Source organism: Furipterus horrens, unplaced genomic scaffold (assembly GCF_987537825.1).
Source record: "Furipterus horrens unplaced genomic scaffold, mFurHor1.1.pri manual_scaffold_5, whole genome shotgun sequence".
In the NCBI taxonomy this organism is placed as follows: domain Eukaryota; kingdom Metazoa; phylum Chordata; class Mammalia; order Chiroptera; family Furipteridae; genus Furipterus; species Furipterus horrens.
In genome coordinates this window covers 8,874,700-8,901,784 of record NW_028327175.1, presented here as the reverse complement: position 1 = coordinate 8,901,784, position 27,085 = coordinate 8,874,700, and the positions used below count along the sequence as shown (strand labels likewise).

Sequence of the window (27,085 nt, the reverse complement as noted above, 5' to 3'; positions counted from 1 at the left end):
ACCACATGATCATATCAATAGATGCTGAAAAAGCATTTGATAAAATACAACACCCATTTATGATGAACACACTCAGAAAAATGGGAATGGAGGGAGCATATCTCAACATGATAAAGGCCAAATATGAGAAACCTGAAGCCAACATCATACTCAATGGGCAAAAACTGAAAGCATTTCCCCTGAGATAAGGAACAAGACAAGAATGTGCATTCTCTCCACTCCTATTCAACATAGTGTTGGAAGTTCTAGCCACAGCAATCAGACAAGAAAGAGAAATAAAAGGCATCCAAATTGAAAAAAAGGAAGTAAAACTGTCATTATTTGCAGGTGAAATGATAGTGTACATAGAAAACCCTGTAGACTCCATGAAAAAACTACTCGACCTAATAAGTGAACTTGGCAAAATAGCAGGATACAAAGTCAATATTCAGAAATTGAAGGCATTTCTGTACACTAATAATAAAATATCAGAGATAGCAACTAGAAAAAAAATCCCATTTACTATAGCAACAAGAAAAATGAAGTACCTAGGAATAAACTTAACCAAGGCGGTAAAAGACCTATACTCAGAAAACTACATAACATGGAAGAAAGACATTAAGGAAGATACGAATAAATGGAAGCATATACCATGTTCATGGATGGGAAGAATCAAAATTATTAAAATGTCTATACTACCCAAAGCAATTTATAGAGTCAATGCAATCCCTATTAAAATACCAATGACATACCTAAGAGACCTAGAACAAATACTTCAAAATTTATATAGAACCAAAAAAGAGCCCAAATAGCCACAGCAATCTTGAGGAAGAAGAACACAGTAGGAGGAATCACAATACCTGATACCGAACTATACTATAAGGCCACAATAATCAAAACAGTAGGTTACTGACATAAGAACAAACATATAGATCAATGGAACAGAATAGAGAGCTCATAAATAAATCCAGGTCTATATGGTCAATTAATATTTGACAAAAGGGGAAGGAACATAAAATGGAGTGAAAAGAGCCTCTTCAACAAATGGTGTTGGGAGAACTGGACAGGGACATGCAAAAAAATGAAACTAGACCACCAACTTACACCATACACCAGAATAAACTCAAGATGGATCAAAGCCTTAAATGTAAGCCGTGACACCATAAAAGTCCTAGAGGAAAACATAGGCAAGAAAATGTCCTGTCCCAATCACAGGTTATCCAAGGTGTGTATTTCTAGGATTAGTTCACTGTCTGCTGTCAGTAACCTATGCCCATACATATGGCAGTTATGACGAAGATGGATCACCACATAGGAGAGAAGATAGGAAACAGGTTATGCTTCTTTTCTGACTTTGAAAACTACTCCCCTTTCTTCTTTTCAAAACTCTGCACACAGATCCAAGATGGCAGCAGGTTAGACAGAAGCTACACTAAACTCCTCCCAGAACCAAACTAGAATTACAACTAAGTTATAGAAAAATCATCTTGAATAATCAACAAGACTAATTGAAGAGAAGCCTCATAATGAAAGGCTTATAGAAGAAGCCTCGTTGAAAGTACAAAGATGTGAGTGGGCTGGTCAGGCTTCTACAGGCAGCAGCTGAAGTTCCAGAGGAATATTGCAGCTGTGGGGGAGGTTCCCCCTGAGAAATATGGGTCTAAGCCTCAAGATGGGCTCCCCAGCCTAGAACACCTGCTGAAAAGGTGTCCACATAACATTTGACTGTAAGAAGTAGTGGGTCTTCTGTCTGCCATGGAGAGATGGCTAGAGGCTCAGCCACCTTCTTAAAGGGCCAATGTACAAAATTCATTCACAGCTACCCACCCTGGGCTCAAGCAGAGGTAAGACAGAGCTGTGTGAGAGAGCTGAAGGATCAGTTGACAGGATCCTATGTTCAGTCATTTCCCGTACTGGAGAAGCCACCTTTCTCTGGCAGAGCACTCCCCTCCATGTGGCATCAGCCTGGGGAGAAGCAATAGCTTCACCATCAAGAATTCCTCTCACCCCACCCTGTGGAGCTTGAGCCCTGCTGAGTACAGCTGAAGGCTCTTTCAGTGATTTAGCCTAACTGAAAACCTACAGGCAGAGGTGGATCTCTCGGTGATTAAAGACTTTTGCTGATCTGTCCCTGGGCCTTATGCTGGTAAAAGCCAGCCTTGGTGCACAGCTTTTTCCACTCCACACACACTCAGGCCCAGCAGAGGGAGCCATAAGCTGTGGATCACTAATGGCTTCAAACAAGTTGCCCAGGGCCAGTCACAGGCAGCATCTGACATAGAGCTCCACCAGAGGCCCTACAAAGAGCCCCAGAACAAACACACCCAGTGGCCAGCTTCAGATAACATCAGAACAGGATCCAATAAGCTTCACAAGCAGCATATCCACAGGAAGGTCTTGGCAGGTGCCAAGTACATCTAAGGTGAATTCCAGTTCTTGTGATCAACACCTGTACAGAAGCTTGCACACTGTGCTCGAGGTGGAACCTCTCAGTCAGCCAGCCTGAAGGTTGATCCCATGCATGAACAGACCAATAGCAATTAAGACTCAGTTACAATAGGAGTCCCACATTAAAAGGGGCATTCCTAGAACACCCTGATCAGGTGATCAGGGAGACTGCACCACAGGGTCTCATAGGACACCTACTACATAAAGCCACCATACCAAGACTGGGAGTCACAGAAGACCTATATAATACCTAGAAACAAATATAAAGTGGTAGCCAAAATAGGGAGACAAAGAAACAGACCCCAAATAAAAGAACAAGAAAATTCTCCAGAAAAAGTTAAATGAAATAGAGGAAAGCAAGTTATCCTATAAAGAGTTCAAAGTTATGGTGTTAAGAATGCTCAACAGCATGAAAAAGGACACAGAAACCACTAAAAAGAACAAATTAGAAATGAAGAACACAAAATATAAATGAAAAATACACTGAAAAGAACAAACAATAGGTTTGATGAAGCAGAGGATCAAATCAGTGATTTGGAAGACAAGGTAGAAAATAACAGTCAGAGAAGCAAAAAGAAAAAAGAGTTTTAAAAAATCAGGATATTTTAAGAGACCTTTCAGACAACATGAAATATAACAACATCCACATCATAGGGGTACCAGAAAAAGGAGAGAGAGAGGAAAGAATTGAGAACTTATTTGAAGAAATAATGACTGGAAACCTCCTTAACCTGGTGAGGAAAAAGATACAGAAGACCAAGAAGAACAGAGTCTCAAACAAGAGGGACCAAAGAAGCCCACACCAAGACACAGCATAATTATAATGGCAAAGGATAAAGACAAAAAGAGAATCATAAAGGCTGAGAAAGAAAAGCAGTTAGTTACTTACAAGGGAGTTTCCATAAGACTGTCAACTGATTTCTCAACAGAAACATTTCACGCAAGAAGAGATTGGCATGAAATATTCAAAGTGATGAAAAGGAAGGACCTCCAACCAAGGCTACTTTACCAGAAAGGCTAGCATTTAAAATTGCAGGAGAAATAAAGAACTTCCTAGAAAGAAGGAGAAAGAGGAGAAGGAGGAGGAGGAGGAGGAAAAGAAGAAGAAGAAGAAGAGGAAGAAGAAGAGGAAAAAGGAGGAAGAAGAGGAGGAGGAAGGAGGGGAAGAAGTGGAGGAGGAGAGAAAGAAGTTGAAAAATAAAAATAAAATGGTAATAAATATGTACCTACAAATAATCACTTTAAATGTAAATGACTTAAATGCTCCAATCAAAAGACATTAGGTAGCTGAATGGGTAAGAAAATAAGACCCATATATATATTGTCTACAGGAGACCCACATCCAAATACACACAAACTAAAAGTAAAGGACAGAAAAAGATATTTCATGTCAATGGAAAGGAATAAAGAGCTGGGTTAGCAATACTTATATTTGAAAAAAGTAGACTTTAAAACCAAGGCTATAGTAAAAAACAAAGAAAGACATTGCACAATAATAAAGGGAGCAATCCAACAAGAGGATATAATAAACATTCATATGCCCAAGATAGTAGCACCTAAATATGTAAAGCAAATATTGATGGACATAAGGGGAGATAATGACAGTATTAGTGTTATAGTAGGGGATTTTAATACCCCATTGACATCAATGGCTAGATCATCCAAACAGAAAATCAACAAGGAGACAGTGGCCTTAAATGACACACTATATCAAATGGATTTAATTGATATCTTCAGAGCATTTCAACCCAAAGAAAGAGAATTCTTTTCAGGCCCTGGCTGCTGTGGCTTAGTGGATTGAGTGTCAGCCTGCGAACCAAGTGTCACTGGTTCGATTCCCAGTCAGGGCACATGACTCGGTTGCATGTCAGGTCCCCAGTTGGGGGCGTGGGTGAGAAGCAACCACACAGTGATGTTTCTCTCCCTCTCTTTCTCCTTTGCCTTCTAAAAATAAATAAATAAACAAACAAATAAATAAGTAAAATTGTAAAAAAAATATAAATAAATATTTAAAAAAAAGAATTCTTCTCAGCTGCACATAAAATGTTTTCTAGGATAGACCACATGTTAGGACACAGACGAGTTCCAATAAATTTAAGAAGATTGAAATCATAACAAGCATCTTCTCTGACCATAATGCTATGAAATTAGAACTCAATCACAAGAAGAAAACTGAAAAACACACAAAGTCATGGAGGTTAAATAACATATGACTAAACAATGAATGGGTTAACAGTGAAATCAAGGAGTAAATCAAAAGACACCTTGAAACAAATGAAGATGAGGACACAACCCAAGATCTGTGGGATGCTGGGAAAGCAGTTCTAAGAGGGAAATTCATAGAATTTTCAGGCCTCTCTCAAGAAACAAACAAACAAAAAGCTCAAGTAAACAATCTAACTTTACATTTAAAGGAACTTGAAAAAAAACAACAAACAAAGCCCGAAGTGAGTAGAGGGAAGGAAGTATTAAAGATCAGAGCAAAAATAAATGAAATAGAGTCTCAAGAAACAATTCCAAAAATCAATGCATCCAAGAGCTGCTTCTTTGAAAAAAATAAACAAGATGGACAAACCTTTAACCAAATTCATCAAGAAAAAAAGAGAAAGGACCCACATATAGAAAATCCAAAGTGAAAGAGGAGAAGTAACAACTGACACCAAAGAAATACAAAGGATTGTAAGAAAATATGACTGATAGCTATGTGCCAACAAGTTGGATGATCTGGATGAAATGGATAAATTCCTAGAAACATACAATCTTCCAAAACTAAATAAGACAGAATCAGAGAATCTGAATAGACAGATTAAAACTTGTGAAATTGAAGCAGTAGTAAACAAACAAACAAAAAGACTCCCAACAAAAATAGCCCTGGACCAAAAAATTTCACAGATGGATTTTACCAAACATTCAGAGAAGAACTAATACCTATCCTCAAATTATTCCAAAAAATTCAAGAGTAGGGAAGACACCCATGCTCATTTTATAAGACCAGCATTTTCCTAATTCCAAAACCAGATAAAGACACAACAAAGAAAGAAAAATTTAGACCAATATTCCTGTTGAACATAGATGTTAAAATCCTCAAGAAAACATTAGCAAACCTAATCTAGAAATACATTAAGAAAATTATACACCATAATCAAGTGGGACTTATGCCAGGGATGCAAGGTTGGCACAATATTTGCAAATTAATAAACATGATATGCCACATTAACAAAATGAAGGATAATAACTGCATGAAATATTGTCACCTACAGCAATGTGTGGTCAGTCTCTTTCCAGAACTGAAGGAAGAGGAAGTAAAAACCACAGATTTTCATGTGAAATCACCAGGGTCAACAGTTTTTGATCCAGCATTTCCCCTTAATTCCCCAGTGGCTAAAGAAAGAGGCTAGCAAAGGATAATACATGAAAAAAAAAAAAACCCCAAACAAACAAAAAAAAAGTATATCTTTCTTACATATGATATACTTTCCTTTCTTGTTTTTCTGACTCAGGAAGCTAATAAAGCAAGATCCCTTACTTATGATGCAATCTTCCCTCTTTTTTGATTTTGGAAGATAGTAAAAGTTAAAAACAAAATTGTTGGCTCCTTTGGGATTTTAGCTAAGTAGGCTTTTTTCACTATAAAGTTAGAATCGTTCTTTTGGGTCATTCTAGCCCTCAGCATTGCAGGAAAATAAAACGGGATAGTAAGTGGGGCTTTCTCTTGTGGTGGCAGAATGCAGAGTCCCACCTCTCCGTGGGACAGGATGCGGCTGCTACGGAAGGATCAGGGTCCGTCCCACCCCATGGGCCAGGATGGCGCTGGGCTGATGAAAAGAATCGGGGACTTGGGATGCCAGGAACAGCAGACTGAATCTTTGAGAGGACAGGGGCCAATTTTCTCTTACTAAAGGGAAGGATTAACATACCAGGAGGATAGCAACCTTGTTGGGATGAGGATGAGTTTGCGCCATCCCGCGGGGTGAGAAACGGAGACTCCTGGCTGTCTGCACAAAGTGCTTAAACTATTTTGCCTCATAGGCCCAGTCCCTACAATGTGAAGGGAGTGTCTGAGAATGGAGAAAACCCCAGGAAATATACGGGCGCATGTACATTCTGTAACATTTTTTAGGTCCTAAAGTTGGGGAAGTCAGGGTGCCCTCTATAGCGCTGTGGCTGGCTCTGGGACCGCCCTGCGTAGACCAGTGTTCGGAGTCTTCTCTGGCCTCTATGCAGCACGGGTTAGGCCACATTTGGCGACTTTGCTGAGAGTGGCATCTATAACAGCATAGCACCCAAAGTCTAGGTTGGAGATGTAGCAGATTTCAAAACATCTTAAACCTGTACAAGGTTTACAAATGAAATCTGTGTTTAAAATAGATGTGTTAAAATTGCTCTAGTAGAAGCAGGGGTGGGTATGTTAGAACCTCTTATTTACTCTACCCTAACCCTCTAATACATCCCTTCTGAGTTCCCAGGATTCATCAGAGCATTTTGCAATTACTGGTTAAAGCATTAATAGAGAGAATGGAATGACTGATTGATCCAGGTTGACCATAATAAGCCATGGAACACCATTTTATACAAAAAGCTTTGCATTTTAAAAGGAAAATATACTCATTTTACAACATGCTATTGACTGATACTGAGTAGGAAAAGGAGGAAGATAAAGATAAGGAGGAAAGAGCTATTGATCAAGAAGGACTCATCAGTGGTGGTGGTGGGGGGGCTGTGATAAAATAGAAAAATGTGCTTGGCTCAGAGCCAAACAAACAGTCCTGGCTGCCAGCCCCAACTGTTGCTGCTTCAGGCTGCTGTGTTGCCTCAGACAAGTCCCTTCATCGTTGTGAGCCTCCAATTCAAGTATTACATTAGATAATATGTGCAAAATCATCTGGCACAGAGCTTGGCATGTGGCAGGTACAGAATAAATGTTGGACCAACCTTTTGCTTCTGAATGTATTGTGTACCCTTCAAGCTACAAGGCATTATCTCAAGCACTGTGGTCAAGGACAAATAAGACAAATCTCTGTTCTCAAAACACTCAAGTCTATTTGGAAAAAAAAATGACATACTTCTGGAAAATTCATAGTACAATGACTGTTACAGGGCAGGATATGTTAAGTGTCAAATACGCGGTTCAGACATGAGCATTATTATGCAGTGAAGTGATCCTGAATGCCTCTTGGGGTATGGATAGAAGTTGGTGGGATGAGAGACCAGGAGCACAGTGTTCACAAGGTGAGAAAGAGGGCTAATAAAGAGGAGTACAGAGGTGATATGATCCTCAAAATCCTTCTTTCATGGCTGGGAGGTGAACAGAAGTGCAGCTAACTATTTCTCTTTCACAGATGGGGAACTGAGACAGGGAACGCTAAGTTCTCACAGAGTCAGCAATCCCCGGCTGCCCCCTTCCAGCTGTTTCTGTCATCCGACCCCATTGCCATGAGACCTCAGCGGCGTGCCATTGAAAGGGTGTCTAGGTAAAGTTGGGTCAGCCAAGCAGTAATAGATTTTCATACAGGTGATGGGGCTTGAAAAGTGATTGTAAGTAGGATGCAAGACAGAGAGAAGCTACAGGGATGCAGAGAATTCTATCATCAGACTGTTCGGCCTCGCTCCGAGCTCTTGAGCTCAGTATGGAGTAATTAGGAGTAGTGAGCTTTCTGAGCCAAAGACGAGAGTGGTACAAGAAGGAGGCTGAATGCTATTTCTCTGAGAACACACACTCCAATGCCCTTCCACACTCACTTCTTATTATAATGAGCATCGCGTTATTGTACAAAAAAGGATCGATTTAATATCAATTAGCATGTATCACCTTAAAATGTGGCATGTAAAACTAAACAAAGAAGCCACTGGGAAGAGAAATCAGGGCTGACTGGGGCAGCAGTCTAGCCATTCTCTTTGCAAAAACCCACCGATGGCGTACGTCGAGTCTCAGAAATGTTATCGGTGTGCGGTGACTGCACTGCCAACCCCAGCCCAGGTGGCCAAGAGACCCAACCGCCTTCTCAAATGAAAACTGAATTCTCCTTTGGAACCATTCAAAGTGTAACTTTTTAGGATAAATATTTTATGAAACACAATTTGCATGCAACTGAAAAGAGCTAGCAAATATTTGGCTGGGCAAATGAATGGGTTGGTTTATGAGAAAAGAGTGAAGGAAGACTTAGAAGCTGCCTCCAAAAAGTCACGTGTAGGCAGCCCGTTGGATGAAGAGCCATGGTCAGCATCTGTAGCAGTCTTGTGGGCAGCTTAGAAAGAGGGTTCTACTTGCCTTTCCCTTCTTTAGTGAATCATTGTCTGGGATCCTGTTTATCTATTTGTACTCACCATGTTCGAGGGCAGTGGCTCTCAGACTCTGGTTTCAAGACCACTTTGTGTGCTTAAAAAATTACCAGAGGGCCACAAAGAGCTTTTGCTAAAGTAGATAATAACTGAGACATGTTCACTTATTTAGTCATTTAAAATGACAATAATAAACCATTACACACACACACACACAAAAAAAAATAAACCATTACATAATAACACGAATCGTACTTTTATGAAAAATATATTTTCCAAAACAAAAAATTTAGTGGGAGACATAGCACTGTTTTATATTTTTGAAAATGTCTTTAATGTGCCTTGTAATATAAAACAGCTGTGTTCTTGTGTTTGCTCTGCATTCAATCTGTTATGACATGTTTTTGTTGAAGTATATGAAGATATGGCTGCAAAGGGAAGAACATCTTAATAGCCTTTTTATATAATTATGTAGCCTCTGAAAAATTCCACCGAACATTCATGAGGAATGAGAATAAAAGACACATAACATCTTAATATTATCATGTAGTTTTGACCTTGTGAATTCCTTAAAAGGTGATTCCCAGGGGCTTTAGACCACGCTTTGAGAATCCCTGCTCTAGCCTTACTCTAGCTTATATGGCCCAGATGTATTTTCAAGGGAAATGAAATTCCCTGTTATCTGTGGATGATTCTTCAAGTAAACTAAGTATGGACTCCAAATAATGATATTTATCCTTATTTGTAGGTCTTCTAAAAAAAAAATTTCCTACCTTGTTCCAAAATAACTGCCCCATCTCCAGAGCACATAAACATCAAATAATCTGATTTATGTGGAACTATGAGGAATCTGTGAAAAGGTCACTCATCAAGATTGTTTTGTTCTTAATTGTATTTATGTCCTTATTAAAATATTGATACTTAAAAGCCTTAACTCCAGGCAAAAAGACACATTTATTAGTCTTATTTAATTTATATATATAAAGATATTTACTGGTTATCTCCCATGCACCCAAGTCCTAGGTAAAGGAATTACAGTTGACCCTTGAACAACATGGGGGTTAGGGGCGCAGACCCTTTGCTCAGTAGAAAATCCATGTATAACTTTAGACTCCTATAACTTAACTACCAATAGCCTAATGCTAATCAGAAGCCTTACCAAAAATATAAGCAGTTGATTAACACATATTTTGTATGTTATATATATTAAATGCTGTATTCTTACATTAAAGTAAACTAGAAGAAAGAAAATATTATTATGGAAATCATAAGGAAGAGGAAATAATATTGTAGCATATTTATTAATAACATAAGTTTATGTTGTCCGTTTACAAGACAGAGCACGTGTCAGCACCTATATCAATATTGTCGTATATGATACAAAATGTTGTAGATATTATATGTATTACTAACACTAGACATTAAAAATAATAAGAAAATGTGAAAAAGAAAATAGTATTTATTTGCAGGTATAATGGTTCATGCATTGAAAATGAAGAAGTAACAGTACAGCCCAGTATAGCTGATGTGATTGCTTCCTGGTAGTAAGGAAATCTCCAAACTTTTTTCCAATATATTTATTGATGGGTTCAAGGTGCGACCATATAAGACGGAATCAAACAGTCTAATGTGGTCGGGAGGCTCGCAGTCCTTGAAATATGAAGAGGTAATTACAAAATCGCACAGCCCATAAGCATATTCTCTGGAAGAAAAGAGGCCAGTGTGGCTTCTTGGCGGTGGAATTGCTTTCCTGTCCATATTATAAGTAGGAATGAAGGCAAGAACTGATGACTGTCAGAAAGACTGCAACGAAATGGGAATTACGACAATACCCCAAGGAACAGTTTTTCCTTCACAGTCAGCGCAGGACCTTAAAAATATTTTTCTTGAGAAATGAACAAAGGTGACATTTTTACCCTTTGGGCTTATAAGTGGGTCACTGCACGCTTTGAAAATAAATAATTCCTGGCTGACTTGATGCAGATGTCATCCACAGCTGTCCAAGCAGGGCCAAAGCGGTGTCAACAATTTGCCGTGCATTTACATTTAAGCATTTTGGCAGAATTCATGCAACACTGACGACTTGTGTATGAAATAGTATGCTCCTCTCTCTGTTGTTTAAATCTTAACTTTTTAAAGATTTACTTTTTAAGATTTAGATGACTAGAAGATTTAAGTGACTAGATCTCTACTTTAAAGTGATCGAGGCATCTTGGGAAATCTGCTTGACATTATGGACTATTGTAGACTGAAGAAGTTATTGGGTCTTTTTGATATTACAATAATCTATGAATTGAAAAATTAAGCTATTAAATAACTCCGGTGAGAGTAGAATAGCAAATGCAGAAATTAAAGACATGTGGCAGATAAAAATCAGGAGAGATATCTCAGATGAACTGGTCCTTCCTGAGGAGCCAGGTGTCCCAGCTCCACACCAGGCCCAGTATCCCAGGGTTCCAGCATTAGAAAGAGAAGTCCCATAACATCTGGCTGTAAAAAACAGAGGGGATTGTGGCTGAGCAAGACAGAGATTTCTGGAGCCCAAGGAGTTCCTCTTAAAGGGCCCACACATGGACTAAAGGGGACTCAAAGTTCCAGCACTGGGGCACCTGGACATACTGAGAAGAACTGAGTTGTCTGGCATTGGGTCAAGAGCTGGAGGGACAGCTTTCTCCTAGACAGAAATGCTGGCAGATTATTCCTTTTCTGAGCCTTCCTAGCAAACAGTTGGCAGGTGAGTGTCATATCTGAGTCTCCATCAACCTGACTAATAAGTTAGCCCTACCCAGGTGATTCCCTGAGGCTCCCCCAGCCCCACACAACTTGTGTGTCCACTCAAACCATTTCCAGTGGCTTTTCCATACAAATGGCCTGTCTTGGACCATGCTTCAGAATTTTAAAAATCTCTCAAATAAGCAGAATCTGTCCCTGTCCCTATACTTCTCACTAAGTGGCCTCAGGCATGGTACTAGCAGCAGTTGTACCTGGCTTTCAGCTTGGCCCCTACCAGGCACTCCTAAGCCCAGCACAGCTAGAAGCCATCAGCAGGTCACTTTGTAGCTTATGCTGGGTGGTCCCGGAAAGAGCACAGACAGTGGTTAACCTTGGCTTGTACCTCCTTGGAGGCCCCAGAGCCAGCACACCCAGTGGATAGCTTCAGACCACATTGAAGCACCATCTAACCACTTCCTCAGGTGCCACACTCAAGGGGCAGACTCAGCAAGCACCAGAGCCCCACTGAAGTAAGTCTTGCTTCATGGGTTGGGCTCCAGCACAGCTCATCCTCTACAGTGGTCATAGCCAGTCCTCACAACTTATTGACCTGGGGAAAAATCCTTCTTATAATGGTGCCAACAGCAATCAAGTCTCAACTACAACAGAAAGGTGTACATAGCCCATGAGTTTGTAGGGGAAGGGGTGCGCCTGGAGTGCCCAAGTCAGGTGAATGGGAAGATTGTGCCACTGGATAATACAAGACCTACTACATTAGGCCACTCTACCAAACCTGGGACATGTGGCAGCTCTACCTAGTACATAGAAACAAGGATAGGGAGGCTGTCGAAATGAGAGAACAAAGAAACATGTCCCAAATGAAAGAACAGAACAAATCTCTAGGGGAAAACAAAACAAAACAAAACATAATGGAGATAAGCAATGTAACAGATGCAGAGCTCAAAACACTGGTTATAAGGATGTTCAATGAACTTAGGGGAAGAGTAGAAGAACTTAGTGAGAACTTCAACAAAGAGGTAGGAAATATAAAACTGGAGATAGAAAACATAAAAAATAACCATTCAGAAATGAAAAATACATAAAATGAAATGAAGAATACACTAGAGGGGATCAACAGCAGAGTAGATGAAGCAGAGGATCAAATCAGATATTTGGAAGATAAGGAAGCAAAAAACACCCAATCAGAACAGCACAATCAAAAAAGAATCCAGCCTCCCCACAAACTGAGAATAGTTTAAGAAGCTTCTGGGACAACTTTAAGTGTACTAACATTTTCATCATTTGGGGTGCCAGAAGAAGAAGAGAAAGATTAATAAATTAAAAACCTATGTGAAAAAATAATGATGGACAATTTTCCTAACCCGGTAAAGGAAATAGACACACAAGTCCAGGAAGTGCAGAGAGCCCAGACAAGATGAACCTGAAGAGGCCCACTTCCCAACACATCATAATTAAACTGCCAAAGGACAAAGAGAAAATCTTAAAAGTAACAAGAGAAAAGCAATTTGTTATCTACAAAGGTGCTTCCATAAAACTGTCAGCTGATTTATCAGCAGAAACTTTTCGGGCCAGAAGGGATTGGCACGAAATATTCAAAGTGATGAAAAGAAAGGATTTACAAAAGATTACTCTACCAGCCAAAGCTGTCATTTAGAATTGAAGGACAGCTAAAGAGCTTCCCAGACAAGAAAAAGCTAAAGGAGTTCATCACTACCAAACCGGTATTACAAGACATGTTAAAGGGTCTTCTTTAAGAAGAAAAAAAAATATGAATAACAAAATGGTAATAAATATATATCTATATTTACTTTAAGTGATGAAATCTTGCCATTTGCAACAACATGATGGACCTAGAGCAGCAGTCCCCAGCCCTTTTGGCCCCAGGACCCGGTTTTGTGGGAGACAGCTTTTCCACAGATGAGGTGGTGGGGGAGAGACAGATGGTGGAGCTCAGGTGGTAATGTGAGTGAAATTTCACCTCCTGCTGTGAGGCCTGGTTCCTAACAGGCCACGGATGGGTACCAGTGTGTGGCCTGGGGGTTGGGGACCCCAGACCTAGAGAGTATTGTGCTGAGTGAAATAAGTCAGACAGAGGAAGACAAATACCATTAGATTTCACTTGCATGTGGATTCTAAAATACAAAATAAATAAGCAGAACAGAATCACAGTTACAGGAAACATTTCAATGGTTGCCAGATTGGAGGGGTGTTGTGGGGGATGGGTGAAAAAGGTGAGGGATGAAGAAGTACAAATTGGTTGTTACAAAATAGTCATGGGAATGTAAAGTACAGCATAGGAAAGATAGTCAATAATATTGTAATAACTATGCATGGTGTCAGATGGGTATTAAATTTATTAGGGTGATCACTTAGTAAGTCATATACTGTCCAATCACTGGGTTGTACATCTAAAACTAATATAATATTGTATGTCAACTTAATTGAGAAATAAAAAGAGACACAGAAACATGGAATAGACCGACAGCTATAAAAGAGGGTGGGGGAAGACTGGTTGAAAGAAGGTGAAGGGATCAGTCAAAGAACATGTATGAGGGACCCATGGACATGGAAAATTATGTGGGGATTGACTGTGGGAGTGGGGAGCAGACTGGGTGAAGGGCAAAAAGGGTAAAATTGAAACTGTAATAGCATAAACAATTAAATACTTAGAAAGTTATTTATGGTTAAAAAGAAGATTATCATATGATAGCAAATTATTATTTGCCAAATTAGAAAATCAGAAGTTTACAAAGAAATGTTATGAGGTAGAGAAAGCTAAGTTCGCATTGGACAAGGACCATAGAAAGAGCGCGTTGTTTAAAATCTGGCAGATGTTCTGATTGGGTGTCATTCCCCAAAGTGAGAGGTCACCAGTTTTATTCCCCGTCAGGGCACATGTCTGGATTGCAGGTTTGGTCCTTAGTCCACATGTGTACAAGAGGCAACTAATCAATATTTCTCTCCCACATCGATGTTTCTTTCCCTCTCTTTCCCCCTCCCTTCTCTCTCTAAAAAAAAGTAAAATCTTTTAAAAAATAAAGTCAGGCTGAGATTCGAACTCTAAGCACTCTGTCGCTTAATCAGTTTTGCTCCTTGGCCAAGTTACTTAACCTCTGTTTTAACTCTCTTCTCTATAAAATCAGGATAGTATTAGCTACCATGCAAGATGCTGTGGAGGTGGCACGAGGCCTGACACATAGTAGGCCATCAAGACTGGAATACTACTCCAGTAGTTCTGACTGTAAATTACCACCACTAGGATCTTCTGGAAACAGCAAATATATGAAATATGATGATGTTTGTGGTAGGCAGTGAATGAGTGAATTTAACTTGAAGGAGGTTTTTAGAGAAATTATGAAATAAATGTAACAGGCAAGATGGGCCCACATAATTTCTTTTCCTTGAAATCTTAACAAGAATTTGGGTTTAACTGTCACAGCTAATGGGAAACAATTGTAGACTCGTGCCAAAATAGTGGATAAATAGATTAGTCAATAGCATCACCCAACATAAACTCGGGGAAAGGCAAGGAAAGCAGTTGGGCGTGTGTGGCAAATAATCCAAGGATGAGATAATGACATTGACAAAGTTGGTAGCTGAGGAAATGGAACTAAAAAGACAACCGTAAGGGTCATTTTGAAGAAATAATGAGTGAACTTTGAGTTTCCCAGCCTGTGTGCCTGGGTATCACAGACGAGCGGAGATAGTGACCCATGGAGGCCTTGGGGACTGTGGGAAACACTCTGCTCCCCACCAGGCAATCACTTTTGGACACTAGCAGGCTTTCTTTACCCAATCAATTTAATACTGTTTCCTATGTAGGATATGACATGAAAAATTATGATCATCTCTGAACTCAAGTGCCTGGTGCCAGACAGGATATAAGGAAAGGAGAGAAAGAGTTAACATGACTACAGTTATTTTATTCTTCAAGACAGGATGGGCGGTGCAGATTGAAATGGCGGAAGTGGGGAAGGGAACTGGTTGGCAGCATTTTGTTTTGGATATTTCAGTTGCTGTGAATATGAAAAATTCCTGGGAATAAGTCATTGGAAAAACAGGATTGAAACAAAGATAAAAGGTTTCTTAGAGCTGGAGATTGTTTTCATTGATAATGGAATACAGTCAACTGCATTTGACCGAAACACCCTCAGAGGAGGTGGGTTGACATCAACTTGCCTCTAACGCCTTTGTCTTTAGGTCTGTTCTATGCATTATTTGCATCTTCATGATAGACAAAAATATATAGAAGCATTCCGATACTTACAAATCATACAAGTATGGGAGGACTAGCTAAGACATTGGTTGATATAATCAAGACTCAGAACAATTTACTGACCCTAAATTAAGAAGATAAAAATAAACAAGTGGCCCCAATAATGCAAATATACTTGATTCCACTGAACTGCTTGCTCTAGCTATCTATCATCTACCTATCCATCTATCTATCTAAATTTTGGTGGGGGTAAGATTTAAGAAACCCTGAGAAAATCAAAGAGAATGCTTTACCCTTTATTAAGTTAATTTTTAGCTTCTTCTTTTGGGCCTTTGCTAAAGATTCAGTTGTAACTTGTCAAAGATCAAAATATTTAATTAATCCAGGATCAATTTGTTTGCAATACTTTTGTGGGCCAAGCCACCTGCCTGCTGAAGAAGAGACAATAAAGGCAGCTATTGTATGTGCAGAAATTGGGTGAGGACAATGAAGTCTCTGTAGCTAAACACGGAAGGATTGATTCATTACTGAGTACAGGAAGAGAAAAAAGGAGTCCTCAAGCCCTGTAAGTATTTGTATGTTGTTTTTACAGCTGCCCCCATCAAATCAGTAGAAAGTATTCTACTGGCATATCAAAAATAACTAAACAAACAAAAATTAACTAATAATGTTTAGAAATATTTTTTTAGCTCCTAGGAAAGTCAAGGAGGTACCTGGGTGGGGTTTTAGGCTTTGCTTACCTCTTGCCTCTAACAGCTAAGTTTTCAAACCACTTCCCCTTCTAACATATAAAAAAGGCTTTGTTGTGCATGAGAAGCTGCTGCAGATTTCTGCACATGCCAGCGCGCCCAGTTTGGTCAGCTCAGGTTGTTTACAAAGAGCTTTAAGTGGGTCCCTCATCCTCATCCCAGGGCCTCCTAGACTTGAATTGGGGTGACGAGCAAGGTAGAAGGGGAGATAAGCTTCACTTCCACTCCCTGGTTTTGGAGCTATAGAACCTCAGTTCAGCTTCTCCCTCCACCTTCCCATTTATGCCTGTCTTCTTCTCTTCTGCTTCCCTCTTTCACTTGTTACTCAGAATCTAGAGTGGTGGAGAGGTGGTAAAAAGGGAGGCAAATGAGATCAAGATTGTGAGTGGGGTGGGGTTCCACCCGATTTCCTTGTTTTCCTTTCTCTGGGTGTCCCTGTGTAGGTAAAGGAACAGATACGTTGACTTGGTGATGCCCTGCACACCCCCGGGTCTGTCATTCACAATGTGGCCTGTGATACAGGGCACTTCCCAGTGAGAAATCCACCTTATCTGAAAAGCAGGTGCATTGGGGCCTTGTGGTTTTGGCTCATTTGAATTCTTCCTGCTACATTTTAAGCTTTTCTTTTTGCTGCAGGACCCCTATTTACAATCATCTGTTCAGAGACTTTGTTATTTAGAATGCAAGTCTCTTATAAACTTACATTAAAGCCCAAATGAAAGTTTTATCAGGCCTTCTTGGCCATATCTCCCCCAAATTTTCAGTCATCTTGAGGGTATGCTTCTGAAAACCTTCAGAATGACTTACATGTTTTATATTCCATTTTTCCCCCCAAAACAATCTAAAATCTCTTAGGTTGACTCAAAGTTTTTCTTTTTGATCTATATCTACAATTTTCTGAAAGTTGTCAAGTGCTGGGATACAGAATTCATTATAGAAGCTACGGGTCTGTTCTACCACACCTTAAAATAAGTGTACGCATGTATATAAATGAGGTGGAGGGTGTTTCTTCTAATATGTACAGTGATATTTTCCCAGCTGAAAATGAAGTATATAGCCATAATCCTATGTCTCTGTACTAAGCATGTTGTTAAGTATTCGCCACTGTTGGTGTGGTTGTGTGTACATCTTCGGGAGACTGGCGTAGAGGTGATGGAGAACAGGACTGACCAGGCCTCTCTGAGAGAGAAGCAAGAACAAGATGACGGTTGGTTAGATGGGTTCCGGCGAAGAATTCACTACCATCTCACATGACTCCAACAGTCCCTTAGAAGTGAGAGGACAGAAAGTGGAGTCACATTGAGGGACACCTAAGAGAAGAGGCTTTCTGGACCAGGATGTCCAGGGAAATGGAGGGACAGGTTTTATTCAGCTTGGCAAACAGAGCTATTAATGACTCTAGCATCTGTCTTCAAAGAAGACGACATCATAAGACTTGGAGGGGGTGGGGCTCTGTTTAGTTCCACCTCTCTGTTTCCCAGAAATTTCATAGAAAAGCTGTCATGCCAAGAGAAGAAAGAAAAAACAATGTCTTCTTCTGTTTTATTTTGTTCATGCGTAATCTAGAGTTAAAAGTAAAGCAGTGTACCCCTTTTTGTGGTGGACAGATGACCCGAGGGGTAAAAATAAGAAAACTCCACATTAGGAGGCGAAGCTTAGAGGCAAATAGGAAACCCTCCGGTGACAAAGGGAGACCCTCACCTCAGAGTTGTACAATGTGCTCATCACTCTGACTACTAAAGCGTGACATTGTAGATTGTTAAAGGCCAAGTTTAAGAGCTCTGCTCTCTCTTGTATGATAACAAGCAACTGCCGTGGCATATATTATATAATAAACAAAATTATATGATTACAGCTCAGCTTGGAGCTGTTGCCTGCCATTCCCATTTTTATCATAATGCTAAATTGACATGATGAGCTAATCTCTACATAACAAAATCTTAAACCCTCTGAGCTAATATCACACAATTCCTTCCTAGGGGAAATAAACTATCATTTCCTTTCACGAGAACTCCAAGTTATATATGGTCCACACACTTATTTCACACAGTTCCTTTTTTTAATGTCACACAGGCAATAGTGCTGAGAGTAGAATGTGACTTTCATTGTGGGAAGGGAGGAATTCAGAGTCCGCGGGGACAGGTGAAATAGTAGGGGGCATATCTAGACCAATAAATATCATTTTGTTATTTAAAAAGTGCTATGGATTCATATGAACTGAAACAAAAATTTGTTCATGTTACAGAGTCTTGTGACAAAGGCATGTCAGGGAACAGAGTGGAGACAGCATCCTCCCATCCAAAGCAGAATAGCAGAGGTTTAGAGTCTGGCCCTTGGAGCTAGACTGGGAGAATGCAGACAAATTACTTCTTTGTGCCTCAATTTTCTCATCTAAAAACGGGAGTAATGATGACAACTCTACGTGTCTCATAGAATCATGGGAACATAGAACAGTGCACACCCACAAAATAAGTCTTAAAGCTTAAATGCTCTTCAAAAGCATGACTTTCAAAAATGGTCACTTTCTTACCTAATGGATTGTAGTTCTCAGATACTAGTTTTTTAAATATTTAGAGGATTTTATGTTTCATATGTCTTTATTTGATTCTGCACAACTGATAATATTTTCCATCATTTCATAGCGTATGTATGAAAAATTTATCTCCACATAATTCTGACATAAAAAATCTTTAGTTTATGTTTACAAATGGCAGTCAATATTCTATTTGTCTTAAGCTCTCATTCCAAGATTGTTAGTTAAATATAAAAGAATAAAAATTCATAGTTTTGGCACAAGTTAATACAGTAGGTTCATGTCTGTAGGTTAACATTCTAAATAACAGTGACTATGACTTAAAAAGAAAAATCTATTCAAATAAAGGGATAAAAATATAACTTCTATAAAGTATCATTTATATTAGACATTTTGAACCCTAGAAGTATATTCATAGATATTTTCTTTATATGTCAACTATGATATTTCATTATTTTTAAATATAATGCATGGGGCGGTATAGACATATCCATAGCTAGTTTTAGCAAACTTCATGCACCAAACAGTTGTTGAACATCAAGTATATGCCAGCACCATACTGTGCTTTTAGAAAAATTTGTTCTTATAAACATTCGAAAGTTTGATTTATTGACCACGTTTTCTTTTGTAACCTCTGGGTGTACTTAATTTTTTTCAGAGAGCCTGTTCTTCCTCTTCTGAAGTTTTGGGAATTTGGTCCAGCGGCGTAGAAGGAGTCAAATCAACCTCCGTTGGTTGCTGAGGTGTAACAACAGGAAAATTATTCCTATTTCAGGGGATCCCTACTTCTGACCTTCTCTTAGGTGGGTCAGGGTCAGGTGAAAACATTCTCCACCAGTAATGATTTTCACAGCCTCAAAGCCTCTGATTTACATTTACCGATGCTCTTTGATTTCTTCCTTCTTCCACATTCCCAAAGAAATCCAGATGTTTCTAAGCATTATTTTTAAAAAGTAGGTTATTGCTTTCTTTCTCTTTAAGTAAGAATGTGGAGCCCCTCAAAACCACTTTGAAGGGACTCAAATGCTTTTGATTTTAAACTAAGGTTTTGAAAGCATTTGCACTGAAGATTGAAGCATAACAAGTAAATAACAAGTAAAATAGCAAATGTTCCCTGAGTTACTAGTCTCTGGTAGGCACAGTAACAAAAACTTTCCTGCAATAATGGTTCATTCAATACCTCTGAGGCAGACACTACCATTGCCCCCATTTTGCAGAGGGGAAAACTGGACCTCCTAGAGTGAAGCAAGTAGCAAGAGGTAGAACTTGGATTTGCATGTGGATTGTCTGGCTCTGGAGACCATTCTCAACCATTGTGAAAATCCACTAGACATGATCCTCAGGTGTGTGCATGGGCAACACAGACTACATTCTTTGGTCTTATATGGATAGGATATTAGAGTATAAATAGGATACTAGGATGTTAAAAACCACTCACGATGGATTGTAATCGTGTGATTTGAAGTCTCAACAATCCAAAACATGTCAGTTTTGAGAAACTGTAAAGACATTTTGAAGTAATTTATTTTAAAGAGCTCTTAATTCCACAGAGGCCAAAAAAAAAAAAAAAAAAACCAACAACAACTAAAACTTGTCAATATTTAAGTTGGAACTGCAAAAAGGAAGTGTATAAAGTTTTGCTTTGATACTCGGAACCCTGTGAACACGTGTAGTTCGGCATTCTTGGCTGACTTTGAAACCCACTTACCGGATCAGACTCTCCAACCTTCTTAGAACTGATTGACATTTTTTGGCTCTTCTTTTTAAGGACCTTTGATTGTCATTGGTGCCACAAGCACCATTGAACAAACTTGGTTTGTATCTGTGGGAAACTCAAACTGCGGGGTTCCCTATTGTCCTTAGAGTAGATAATATTACAAGTGGCCGTGACTAACTGCAAAACAAGGTAACTGCTGTAGCTAAGGGGTCACATAAGCCACGAGTACACAGTGTGTTCTCAAAGAGGCAAGATGAACAAATTTCATAAAGGTCAAACAAGGAGGTTGGCACAACAGCCATGGATTCCACATTACTACTTTTAGAGGAATGTGGCATTTTGGACTCCAAGTCTCAAAGATGCTATTATGAGAGTGAACTTGAAGCTGTGTGAACAAAATCAGGTTGCCGAGGGGATTATAATCAGCTATTTTCCCCAAAGAGAAGTCCACATATAATGAGGGAGAAGGGGTGGGATTACTAGGATACTTTATCTCTTGGGAAAGGACTTATTCTTCGTTTGTCAAAGAACAATAGACGAAGGAAAGGGACTTACCTGTTTAAAGACGTTTGAATGGGATATTAGTTCATTCATTTGACCAACATTCATAAAGGTTCTGACACAAACCAGACACTGGATTAGGGGCTTTGTAAGCAGAAGCAAATGGGACCCGGTTCTGCATTCAGAGACGGCTATTCTGGTTGGGGGACAGAGTAGAAGAACAAAAGTTCTCCTGGTGATATGACGGCACAATGAAGGCACAAAAAGCAGCTACCCAGTTCTTTTGGGGAGACCAGGGATTGGTAGTTAAAAAAGGTGACCCTGAGATATGAGTGTTTCCTGGATAGACAGGGTATTCCAAATATTTTAAATATTCCCCTCAGAATGAACAAAGATGCCATTGGTGTCACGGTCTAAGCACAACACTGTTCACGGTGATAGCCACTTGTCACATGGCTATTTCAGTTTATGCTAATTAAAATGAAATAAAATTAAAAATTCAGTGGCACTAGCCATGTGTTAAGCACACTGTAGCCGCATGTGACTAGTGGTGACTGCGGTGGATAGTGCAGATATAAAACATCTCCAGCGTCACAGAAATTTCTGCTGGACCGGCACTGCTAGAGGACAAGGTTTGAGGGTGGTGTGGCAAGAGCCATTTCTGCAGATTGGCGCTGTCCCCAGAGGACAGAAACCTTATCTGTCATACCATGGAGATCAGACATTATCTGCTAGGCTGGTCATCAGCTAACTTCTTCTGTAAAGGGCCAGACTGTCAGTATTTTGGGCTCTTGGGACCACATGGTCTTTGCCAAAATGACACAACTCTGCTATAGTAGCTCGAGATCGACCACAGACAATGTATAAGCGAATGAGCACAAGGCTGTGTTACAATAACATTATATTTGTAAGAACTGGTAAAGGAAGGGATTTGGCTGGCAGACCATCGTAGTTTGCTGACCCCTGCTCTAGGCCATTAGGAGCCATGGGAGAGCTTTGAAACCAGAAAGTTGCATTAACTAGACATACACTTAAAAAAAACCCCTTCTAGTAGCAGAGTGAGGATAGATTTAAGAAGTATGAGATGCAAGATTGTAATAGTCCAGTCAAAGAGGAAAAGGGCCTAAATTCTGAATGTTACCCATTGAATATGGTTGGAGAAAACGGATGTGTAGGTGCTTTTAAATTGGGTTGTAGGGCACTGGTGACAATAGGAAAATATTAAATGACATAGAAAGATAAAGCTTGAGTTAGAGAATATAGAAGTAGGAACAGATTTGGGAAAGGGTGGTGACCGGTTTGGGTCCAGTGGCATTCGAGGTGTCATATGCGGGAGTCATCAGCAGAGGATGAATCGCTAAGGCCTTAGACAGTGATAGTAACTAACAAGGACGGAAGCCAGAGTGAGAGGGATGCAAAGGACAGCGCCTTGAGTATTACCAAAGGGAAGACATAGGGTCAAAGGAAGGAGAGCCAGGGAAGAATGGTATTGCAGAGAAGAGAAGACTTTCAAAATACTATTGAGAAGACTACAGAGATTCCACTAAGCTTGGTAAGTGGAAGGCATTTTTGGAATGTTACTCAGAATAGATTTCATAAAATAAATAAATAAATAAATTGTCTGGAATCTCTTTAAAAAAATCAAATGGGTGATGATACACTTTTTATGTTCTTGGTTTTACTTCTAGCATTAAGTGGTAGGATTACTTGAAAGTAGGGAGATGATTAGGGCCCTTTGCTTCTCACATGGTAAATGAGATGGTCCAGCAATCACTCTATTTAGGGGTGGAAAGACAGGTAAAGTCTTGTCTGGTCACCCTGAGGTAATCTCTGTGCAAATTTCTCGAGTGGGCTTCATGCTGTGAGTGTTGGAAAGTGGTTAAACAACCTCTTAAGATGATACGGAGCTCTGATTTTCGGGTATGTGAAAACAAAAACAGTGGGTTGCTTAGGACAAGGGACCTTAGAATTTTAATATGTAATAACCAATCTTTATATATAAATGTTCTATCTTGAAGCCACCTTAATAAAGAAACTAAATGGAAGTAGCTTTAAGAGAGAATCATGTGATTTGGAAGTGTTCCATTTCACCATTTAATGGTCAAAAGATTAGTCATCTTCAATGGAGGGGTTTCAAGTGATTGAAGAAACCACCTTTGGTTTTCTTCAATAGCCACCTTTGAAGAAGTTTATATTGGGAAAACATTTTACATGCCTAGGGGATGAATACATCTCACTCAAACTTTGGGTGACCTGTTGTTTGAAATTTTGTCTGAAAACATGGAAAAAGTAGCAAAAACATGTTCGTGGTTTTCAAGAGTATTTCTTGAGAGAATTAGTATTTTTTTTTCTGAAAGAATTGCTTAATTAGCACATTAAAAGCCGCACAACACAATTTTTGAATATTTTCATTAATTTTACCTCTGTAAACCACATCAGGGGAGAGTGAAATTGAATGACAATAACATAACCATAATTAACAACAAAAATAAAATAAGGAGTCCCTTCATCTGTTGTGACTAACTGGCTCACTCAGTTAGACTGGAATGCAGTTTTAACTGACACTACAGTTTTCCTGTGCAGTGACTTTATGCTCTCTGATCTGCCTCCTGCTCCTTGGCCTGACTCTGCCCCGAGCGTGCAAAGTCAACCTGAGAATGCATAAGGGATACTTGAGTAGGTAGAAAATCTCCAAAGTGCCAAGTGTGAAAAGTAATTGAACCACTACAGAGCAATACTAAAATGGAAAACCCATTATTAATACACCAGCCCATGTTTTTGATATTAAAAGAATTACAATTGGATTCACAACTAGAATTTTTTAAGAACTTAATAAAATTATAAATTTTACTTAGAAAAACACATGGGTAAGGACATCAGTGAATACTGTGAAAAGAGAAGCAATGTTGGAAAGAATGAGAGACATGAGCCTTTTTAGACATTAGCCTTTTTAGATATTAGAGTAATTTATAAAATTATGCTTAAAAAGGCATGATAATGATACAAAAATAAAATGGCTCAAAAGAGAGTCATACTATATGTTAATCTAAAAATAACAAAAAATGGGAAAAGAGGATATATAAATACATATTATTTTAAGAAGGTGTTGATATTTAAGGAAATTACAACAGAGGAGACATTCATGTAAAGAAAGATCTAGGTAGACTCAATATTAATTTATGAAACAGTAGGTTCCCACTGTGCCTTACCTTAAGACTACTTTAGTGCCATTTTCTTTTGTACCCTGGGGAGCTGGTGAGTACAATGGTTTAGATATAGGCCCTGGGACCAGTCTGGGATTGGATTGTAGCTCTACCACTCACTCGTTGGTTGCTGATTACATAACCTTCTTCAGTTTTTAGATTTGTAAAACAGAGTAAACATAGTGCATCATCCAGGATTGTTATAAAAATTCAGACTTCTGGCCAAGATGGAGGCCTACATAACACACTGTATCTCTCCCCACAACTAAGAAGGAATACAACTATCTCAAAACTAGAGAAAACCAGGAGTTCCAGAATATTGAGCTGCATGGAAGTCCAACAAAGAAATAAAGAAAAAATTACTCATCCAGAGAGTAGGAGGGGCAGAACTGGAGGAGAGAGGATGCAGTGTGGTGGCAGTGGTGGCGGCAGGCCAGTGGAAAGCACAGTCACACATTTCATAAAGTAGGGAAGGACACCTGGGGAGCATTCCCAGCACCAGACCAGACCGCACAGCTCATGGTCCCAGTTCTGGGGACAATAAAACCTCATTGCTTTTGACTGTGCAAACCAGTAGGGGTTGGGGCAGAGGAAGAAACTGCCAGTCTCTCAGCAGAGTCCTCTTGTTTAAATGGCCCCCACGGTCCTAGAACATCTGCAGACCCACCCACTCTGGGAACGACGGCCAGGGAAACAGCTAGAGGGGTGCCAGTCCCATATGAAAGTAGCAGAAGTTCCTGGAAAAGGGACCAGTGCTGAGAAAGCAGCATTGTTCCCTCTCTGACCCCTCCCCCACATACAGTGCCACAACATGGTGAAACAGATTGCCCTGTATTGACAAATACCTAAGGCTCCACTCCTTACAACATAACAGGTGCAAGAGCTCAACCTAAGACACAGAGGCAAACACTGGAGCCTGTCAAGATGAGGAGACAGAGAAGTATGGCCCAAGAGAGGGAATGGATCAAGGTTCCAGTGGGAGAACTAAGTGATGAGGAGATAGCCAACCTAACAGACAAGGAGAGAGCCAACCTAACAGATGCAGAGTTTAAAACACTGATGATAAAGTTGCTCACACACTTCACAGTTATGCTTAAGTATGGCAAACACAGAAAGGAAGAATTGAAAGCTATGCTAAATGAGATGAAGGCAAATCCACACAAAACCAATGGTGAAGGGAAGGAAACCAGGATTCAGATCAGTGATTTGGAACATAAGAAAGACAAAAACAGTCAACCAGTACAGAACAAAGAAACAAGAATTGAAAAAAATGAGAAGAGGCTTAGGACCCTCTGGGACAACTTTAAAAGTGCCAACATCTGAATCATAGGGGTGCCAGAAGGAGAAGAGGAAGATCAAGAAATTGAAAGCTCATGTGAAAAAATAATAAAGGAGAGGATCACACCAAGACACATCATAATTTAAATGCCAAAGTTTCGAGATAAACAGAGAATCTTAAAAGCAGCAAGAGAAAATCAGAGAGTTATCTACAAAGGGGTGCCTACAGGACTATCAGCTGACTTCTCAAAAGAAACTTTGCAGGCAAGAAGGGGCTGGCAAGAAGTATTCAAGGTGATGAAAAGCAGGGACCTACACCCAAGATTACTCTATCCAGCAAAGCTATCATTTAGAATGGAAGGGCAGATAAGGTGCTTCCCAGACAAAGTAAAACTAAAGAGTTCATCATCACCAAGCCATTATTATATGAAATGTTAAAGGAACTTATTTAAGAAAAAGAAGATCAAAACTGTGAACATTAAAATGACAACAAACTCACAACTATCAACAACTGAATCTAAGAAACAAAAACAAACTAAGCAAACAACCAGAATAAAAACAGAACCATAGGTAAGGGGATCATTTGGAAGGTTATCAACTGGGAGGGGGAAAGGGGAGAAATGGGAAAAGAGTGCAGGGATTAAAAAGCATAATTGGTAGGTTCAAAATAGACAGGGGGAAGTTAAGAATAATATAGGAAAGGGTGAAGCCAAAAAGAACTTATATGCATGACCCATGGACATGAACTAAGGGTGGGGGGATTGCTGGGTGTACTGGGCAGAGGGGAGCAAAGGGAAAAGAAATTGGGACAACTGTAACATCATTATCATAAAATATACTTAAAGAATTAAGCAAGTTGATATTTTAAAAACACAATGGTTGGCATATAGAAAACATTCAGTTAAATGTTAGTTATGGTTATTATATTCCTTATTTTCTCAAATACAAAGTTTGAAAAGTGATTTGAACTTTGGTATAGCTCAGGACAGGGCTCTACAAAAGGAGGAAGACAGAAACAATCTGCTTTTCTATTCCTAAAGAAAAGTACACTTTTTATTGCTCAGATCATCTAGTCTATTAGTCTATTCTTTGAAATTCACTGAAAGGAGTTTGTATTGGAAATAACTAAGATATTTCTATAAAATCAGGAAACCCTTTATAAAATTTACAATGCAAGAAAGTGACTCATGGAAACTCCTTGAAGTAGAGGTACAGTATAAAGATACCTCTCAAATATGAGTAAGAATATTTCTTTTCATTTTTTAAAGAATTCAAATCTGGTTTTATTTCCATGAAATAAAAATGTCTATAAACACTACCAATATCCATTTGGGAGCTCAGAACATTCCCTGCCACTCAGAAAGCATGCCAATCCCTCATTCTGAACCCTTGAGAAATGGCAATGACAAAATCCAAGTGAAAACATGCATGAGCTGAAGTTGATTTATA

The 27,085-nt window shown here is 39.4% G+C and overlaps 1 protein-coding gene across 2 annotated transcripts in view; it reads right to left on the bottom strand.

Annotated features, from left to right (window-relative positions):
- FYB1 (FYN binding protein 1) overlaps positions 1 to 27,085 on the bottom strand; it is a 155,203-nt gene that overhangs the window by 114,893 nt on the left and 13,225 nt on the right. The window lies entirely within an intron of this gene.